General features: G+C 40.1%; 1 long non-coding RNA gene across 2 annotated transcripts; it reads right to left on the reverse strand.

Annotated features, from left to right (window-relative positions):
* Positions 1 to 983: 983 nt before the first annotated feature.
* On the reverse strand, positions 984 to 6601 carry LOC122182010. Of its 2 annotated transcripts, none has more exons than XR_006179664.1 (4): positions 6581 to 6601; positions 5358 to 5567; positions 1318 to 1451; positions 984 to 1221 (listed from the first exon to the last, which is right to left on the reverse strand). It is a non-coding gene; the product is annotated as an uncharacterized LOC122182010 (long non-coding RNA). The 2 variants fall into 2 exon arrangements; XR_006179665.1 differs by lacking the exon at positions 6581 to 6601 and adding an exon at positions 5759 to 5823.
* Positions 6602 to 7510: the final 909 nt, after the last annotated feature.

The raw sequence follows: 7510 nt of genomic DNA on the forward strand, positions 1-7510 counted from the left end.
CTCAAAAAACTAAGAGAGATCTGGAGTGGCTTGCAAGAAGAGCAAAGCAGGTTTGGTGACTCCAATCAGGACCAGCCAGGAGTCCAGAAATTGCCAGAAAACTCCACAGTGACAAAGCAGAACTGCAGTGGATGCCAGCAGGCTCCATAGCAGTGTAGGCCAAAACGTGCAGCTAAGAACGCTCATATGCCCCTCTCAGCTTACCTTCCAAACAATTGGCCCTAATTCCTCTTTATTTCAGAGTTTTGCACTGGCAAAACTAGTATTTGAAGAACAGAAAAGAAAAAAGGCTCACAGTCTATATTTAAAAAATGCAGTTAAAAATGTAAGAAAACAAATGCCTAAGAATTTTGCTTCAATGCCCCCTATAGTTTACAACAGAAAGGGGAGCTCACACCTTCATTGCTTATTTCACTGGATAAAACCATGAATACTTCTCACTAAAATCTTAGCTAAAGTTAACCATCTTCACAACAGGTATCTGTGATATTTTCCATTTTGACTAATGCCTTCTGCACTACCCCAGAAGTAGTACAGGATACTTTATAAAGGCATCCAACAATCAAGAGAGATGTCCAGCCACAGAAAGTCCACCCCAATACAATTTCAGTACACTTACCCTCAGCATTTTCCTGTAGGAAACCAGCAATGATATTCTGCATAGTTTTGAGTTGACATTGTGAGACAACACAGGAGACCTCCCTCGGTTCACTTTTGAGCTCATGGGCCATGTGCTCAAGAGAACCAGCAACAGCAGCATCTGCAGATCTATCTGCCTGCAAGGCAGAGAAAGAAATCCTCTTGACTCAGGCCAGAGGTGATCTTCAATCATTTATTCTGTCTTTTTTTTTTTTCCCTTCCATTTTGCACTTGGTATATTGCCAGTATCAGACAAGACTGAAATGCTGTTTGGCTCAGGGTTCATTGAGTTTAAGATTCACACTTCCTTTAAGAGGTGTACTGTCAAGCACAAAATACCTAAGAACAGCATACAGCAACAAAGGAAATGATGGTTAGCAGTGCTAGCATTAATCTCACTGCTGCAATAACATGAGGAGCTAGGTAACCTTCACAGCCCTGAAACTGAAGAACAGGTACACCTCCTGCCAAAACACCAGCTGTGTTAGCCACAAAAATATCCTTAATACAAGGATATAATACAATAAAGAAGCACAGTATCTATTTGTAGAGTTGACTCGCAGCCATCTCCACAACCTGTACCTGCAAAGATGAACGACAGAACAGTCAAGATACAGCATTAGGTTCCCAAACCTGGAAAAGGAATGAGGGAATTAAGAACAGGACCTAACCTCTCACCTACACTTGTCACACTTAGCACTTGCTTAAATGTCTTCCACCCAGCTGAGAAGCATCAAGCCATTTTAGAAGCAGCCCCAGCAAGGGCTTCTGAGGAACAGACAACGTTAAGGACTTTTTAGTACCTTCAGACCCTGAAAAAGAAAGATTTGGGAAGCTTCTCTAGTGTTTCAGAAAGCTGAAAGATGAGTTAGAAGCATTTAATTCCATAGTTACAGGTAATGTTCTGTAAATGAATATAGTTTCTCAGATGTCCTTATCAGATTTCTTTAGAAACAATCCAAAGACCCCAATAGGCTACAAATCAAAACCACTGCCTCAGAGATCTCACGTATAAGAGTGGAGTGAGCAAATGTAATCAATATAGAGATGAATTTACAAAGTAAATACTTTCTGGTCTTTCTCAAAGGTCAATTTCATACCAATATTACCTGGAACACCACCTGAGATGAAATATTATAAGCGGAGATTTCCTATAAAACAATTTCAAAGTTAGAATCATAGAAAAACCTGAGTTGGAAGGGACTCATAAGGATCATTAAAGCACAACTCCTGGCTCCACCCAAAAATCAGACCATATGTCTGAGACCACTGCCCAGACACTTCTTGAACTCTGGCAAGCTCAGTGCCATGACCACTTTCCTGCAGAGCCTGTTCCAGTGCCCAACCCCTCTCTGGTGAAGAAACTTCTTCTGACATCCAACCTGAATTTTCCTTGTCACTACTTTTTATTTTTTCTGCTCCTGATCCAATAACTGTGTATATGCTCAATGTTCAACCACAACACGACTCAAAAATCCATGAGTCATGAACGCAACTTGAAAATAGTAAGAACACGTAGTATTTGGAAGGCATGAGGAAAAGCAAAACTTTTTGATTTTTGCATTCCAAAGGATGCAATAACTCCTCCTTAGAACTTTCAGCCTTAAACACATTTAATAAGACGTCTGGGTACAGCTCTGAAAGGGATGAGGAAGCTGCATAATGCCAAAGCTGCACGCCTACAATGCAAACCAGGGTACGCATAAATCATGCCAGGAGGATTGTAGCCATCCCCTACTATGGGACACACTTCTGAAAGTGTGAGCTACCCTGTGAGCTGCTCAGCAGAGGACTCTGCAAAATATTTGAATGTGGGGAGAATCACAGACAATGATATCTCCAGAGTACAAACATGATCTGTTTTCTTTTGTAATTGTAACAAAACAAGACACCTCCAGGGTGACGAGCATACAAATCACTAAACCTGAACTTGCCCAGACCCAGCTCTGTGAATCACATACCCTAAGAAGGGTTTGACTGGGAAGCCTTGCCAGTTGGATCAATGAGCCATCAGATGAAAAAATGATGTTCCAGTGTCTTTCAGACGAGCCTGCTTGGAGTGCAGAACAAGGAGCTGGAACGAGGCCATCTCAGGCTTTGATCCTCCTTCCTATACCTGATCTGCCCACATGCACAAGTAGAAAGTTCTCTGTGCAACTTAAATACTGCACCTGAAATAAAATGTCCTGATTTCAAAAGCCCTAAGTACTATTTCTTGTGGATATTCACTCAAATAATCTGTGATTAAGAAGCTTGAGACTCAAGCTGAGATTAAAAACAGTAATCTGAAGAATCAAACACAAAGAAGTCACATTTCTGCTCATAAAATGTTCTATGAAATTCTTCATATCATTATCTCTGTGATGGGGTGAATGACCTCTGAAAAGGAGGCTCTGTTACTAGCTCTGAAGTAAGACTCCAGTCAGTAGATAATAGTTCCCTCACATATCAAGACATTTGCTTACAAGGCCTTTCTTTATCATAAACCTTTAGTTCTCACTTCATCTAGCTTCAACTCATCTGAAAGAGACTAAATGGAGACTATTTTAAATTTTGTTACCAACAACTGCAAAATAATCCTCACAATGCAGTAACACCAGCTTAGGAGTACTCACAATTAAACAATTTGCAAATGTGGGCTAGATATGATCAGTGCAGCTAGATAAGTGAGCTCTTTTCTTTGCATTTTTGCTATGTTGGTCTGAAGACAGAATCGCTTTAACATCAACTCTATTTTAGACTGCACAGCACAGCTAAAGGTACGTTTGTATTTTACCCAGTCTGCCTTTTGTTAGATCTCCCATCACTAACAGAACTGCATTTGGTAGGGTTTCCTTAGAATTGGTAGATCGAAGGTGAAAACGCTCACAAAGTCAGGTTTGAGTCCTCTCAGTTGTGCGTATCTCTGCAGCTGTATACTGTTTCCAACCGTTACAAATGAAAATAAACAAATAAACACTTGGGTAAGTAAATAGGAAATTGGTAAGAATAACAGGTACACCTCACCTACTGGACAATAACAGCGTTACAGCAGCATGCTAAGCGACCACTTGCATATTTGCAGCGTGCATGTATTCACAGTAAATAGCTATTTCATTTACATATTGTTTCTATGGTAGAGAAAAAATATTTGGGGAAAAAAAATGCTTTCACCTTTTGCTTTTTCCTTTGGCTTGACTCAAAATAGAAATCAAATGTCTGAGTTTTTCTGTTCTGGTGGTTAAAAGATATCTGCAAATAAGGCCATGTATACAATGCCAGAGCTGGATAGCTTTCTTCCTTTTCATTTAATAAAATAAATACTTGCATGCAAACTTATCTTCTCATCCTAGAGCTAATAGAAAAGGCTAATATATGATTACTATGGGAGTAGATGTGATCCTATCCCAATAGTAATTAGGGTGTAAGGGAGGTGGGATTCTCAAACAAACCCTTAAGTGCAGGCCAGCTCAGTATTTCTTCACATCAGCAAAAGCCCTTTCATTGCAAAGACATCATGCACAGCAGTATTTTACTGCCTACAGACAGAGTAAGCCTTCTTTTGGCCACATAAAACTTCTTTTGTCAGCAAAGTTTCAACGCTGAAGATTGTCAAACTGTAGGCACTTCCCAGTTCTGAGGCCCCATGACCAATGTCCATGTGAGCACTGCTCTCCATGATGTTATATCCAACTAGTTTCCCCAGGTTTTGGTAGTATCACTCCCACAGCTCTGTCCTGGGCCACTGGGCTGATCTCCCAAACTGCTGTGTGTGGGGTACACACATTGGTCACAGGCAGGGCTCTGCATATCCACAACACGCGGACTCTTGCAGAACAAAGCGCTGCTGAAGGAGCATTCTTGTAGCCACAGCGTCACAGGAAAGGCTTTGACACGAGCAGAGACAACAGTTGAACAGATTTCAGCAGGAGAGTTTAACTGACTTAGTATAACTCTCTCTGTGGCTCAGATACTGGTGTGCTTCCATTCCTGCCCTCCTAGCCATGTGGAACACATACTCTTCTGCCACATGTTAGATTTCATACTTCATATTATTTAAATACCACAGCACTGTGTGTTATTAATCAAAATCTAAATATTTTGGAGCTGTTTGTTAAACAGTTTTCTAGCATCAAAACCTTACAAAATCACACTCTGAGACACACAGCTGCCTTGAAGCTCTTCAGGGAGAACTTCAAAGAGTAACCCCTCCACAGAGGTCACCTCACCAGAGTCAGCCCCATAAACACAATGGAACATTTTTTTGTTTTAAAAGTTAGCAAGAACAAAATGCTATGTAATTGTTTTAAATTGTCAGACTATTTAAAAAGTCACGTTAAGATAGTCAAGTTCTATGGCAAGACTTGTCTTATAACTTTCGACATGCGTAAGCTATAAAGCATGTCTATTATTAATTTCAGAAATCGTTTTGGATACCTACACTGCATTAAACTGTCACATTTGAAGTAATTATTAAGCAAGATTATAGGCCCTGCTCTGGAGTTCAAATAGTGCCCATTTTGAAAGTTCCCTGGGTAGTTAAGAGCAACCTACAATGACTTTGTCGCACTGGACCATGGTATGAAAGCTCTTTTTGTTTCAAGTTTGTCTTCTCAACCCCCTTTGCAGCAGGGCGGTGCAAAAGAGATGGTTGCTCTTGGTGCATTTAATACATCTCACTAACATTTTTCACGTGGACACGCAAACAACAGGGGGTGTAACAAAGGTGCATGTAGTACCTCTCTCTCAATTTACAAACTGCAGATGTGTTGTCTTCATGAAACAATGTCAGACTGAACAACCCGACTGCAGCAAAAGAAATCCAACAGGCAGCGGTGGGGATGGACATCATTCACATCACCATCATATTGCAGGAGCCTGCAGCAGCGCTTCAGCCTTTTTGTACATAGGATCCAGGAGAGTTCCCTCAGCCCGTCACAGATCTGCTGCTGAACCAAAAAGAGACCCTTGAGCAGACATGCCGAAGCTGGACCTGCTGCTCTCTTACAAGAGAAATACATCAGCGTGGGTATGCTTTTAAACACTTCAGAATGTGGAGGAAATTAATTCAGTTACAGAAATATTTTCAGCTACATATTAGAAGAAAAAAAAAATCTTAAACTACACAGGAAGAAATCACCATCCTCTCTGAGTTTTCACAATAGAGCTCCAGGATCTGTGATGTTGTATTAAGGACTGCTGCTTCAGGTGACCTGGAATGAGAGGTACCTTCACAAACCACGCAGAAGATGTGCCCTCAAAGCAGGAGTGTAACTGAAGTCTTATTACCAGATAACCAAGTACCGACATCATTTACACTTGTTCAAACCTAGATACCCTCTCCAGAATTTAATTTAAACCATTCCTGTGAATGCAGATTTCTGGGAGTATGGAAATCAATACATGATTTAGCAATACCTTTCACTTTTACAGATTTAAAAACGTGCTTTTTGTCTAGTGCAAAGAAACCATGGTCACACGTGCACACACGTGGATGTGCACCCCTGCACACCTCTCTGAGAAAAGCAGGATGCTGGTATCAGATGGCCAGTACAACACAATAGACAGTTCAGCACAGAAATAACACAGGGTACATTTTTCTAATTCTCTCATGGATTTTAGTAAATACATTAAAGCATTAAAGTAATTCACAGAATCTTTTCTAATTCTATGATGACAGCCTGAAAAACAAAACAGTTTCCAAGAAAACATAGGTCTGATTGATTACTAAAGGACCCTGACAAAAATGATTAATTTTGATACTCAATCTACTGTATATTTAGTATTGATGAAAATGAAGGACATACAATTCATAAACTAAAAAAGATGCCTATTTTGATTTCTAGAGATCTTGTCAAGAAATGTATAATCAAAGAATATTAGGATGTTATAATCACAAAATAAACAAGAGAGTTAGGCAAAGTAGACCATGATAACAAAAAAGAATAAATAGAAGGCTTACCCCTATCCTGGACTCACCCACAAAACAGCAGCAGAGCAGATCTCCAAAAGAGATCCTTCCCTACTGCTAGTTAGCTCTTAAATAGGTCTAGGCAGATAGACCTTCCGGCAGCACAGCTGAATTGCCTTCACCTGTGCTCCTCTGGCTGACTCATGGCTCGCCTCAGGTGATCAATCAGAGGTTCAGGCCACGACTCAGCAGTTTCCATACATAAGTTACATGCTTTGAAAGTAGAAGAAATGTAACAAGAAAAGACTGTGGTCACACAGCATTTGAAGAGCTGGTACCTCAGTTTCCCTCTCTGGAGACATAGAAAGTATTACACCCATTATACAGAGGGACAGCTCAATCTGATGAACTGATGGGCGATTAAAATGTTTCCAGAAAGAAGATGATGTTAGTAGACAAATTATTAAATATAATATTCTGAACACATTTGTTACTGTCATATGTGAGGATGGCCTGGAAAAGTGCTTAGTTCTTAGTCACGCAAATTACTTGAATCCAAAATAAAACTGTCAGCACTCTGGGGCAGCATCAGTGTTTAAAGAAACCCCTTTCCTCTTGTTTTTTTCCAACTGTTTTACAATGACTTTTCTTTGGCTGTGCCAAACTATTCTCATCTACAACATTTTACCTGCAGAATTTAGCAAAATCGATACTACAGAATGGGGAAAAAAATACTGGCCTTCTAAGGAATTTGTATCTCTTGCCTCCTTTCCTCCTCCACCTCCTTTTTTTTTGCTAGGTATATGTGTGTTCCTAACAAGCCAAAATGTTGTTATTTGGCACACTGTCACTATTTTAAAGCAGAATCTTTACAATTTGGCCCGATTCAGTTTTATTTGTATGGAAGAAATTCTCCCAAAAGGTACCAAATGCCTTGTCTCATGGCAAATGATTGTCTCTGAATCCCATCCTCACTGATAT

Source organism: Lagopus leucura, unplaced genomic scaffold (assembly GCF_019238085.1).
Source record: "Lagopus leucura isolate 7727_CA_CO unplaced genomic scaffold, USGS_WTPT01 Super-Scaffold_100012, whole genome shotgun sequence".
In the NCBI taxonomy this organism is placed as follows: Eukaryota; Metazoa; Chordata; class Aves; order Galliformes; family Phasianidae; genus Lagopus; species Lagopus leucura.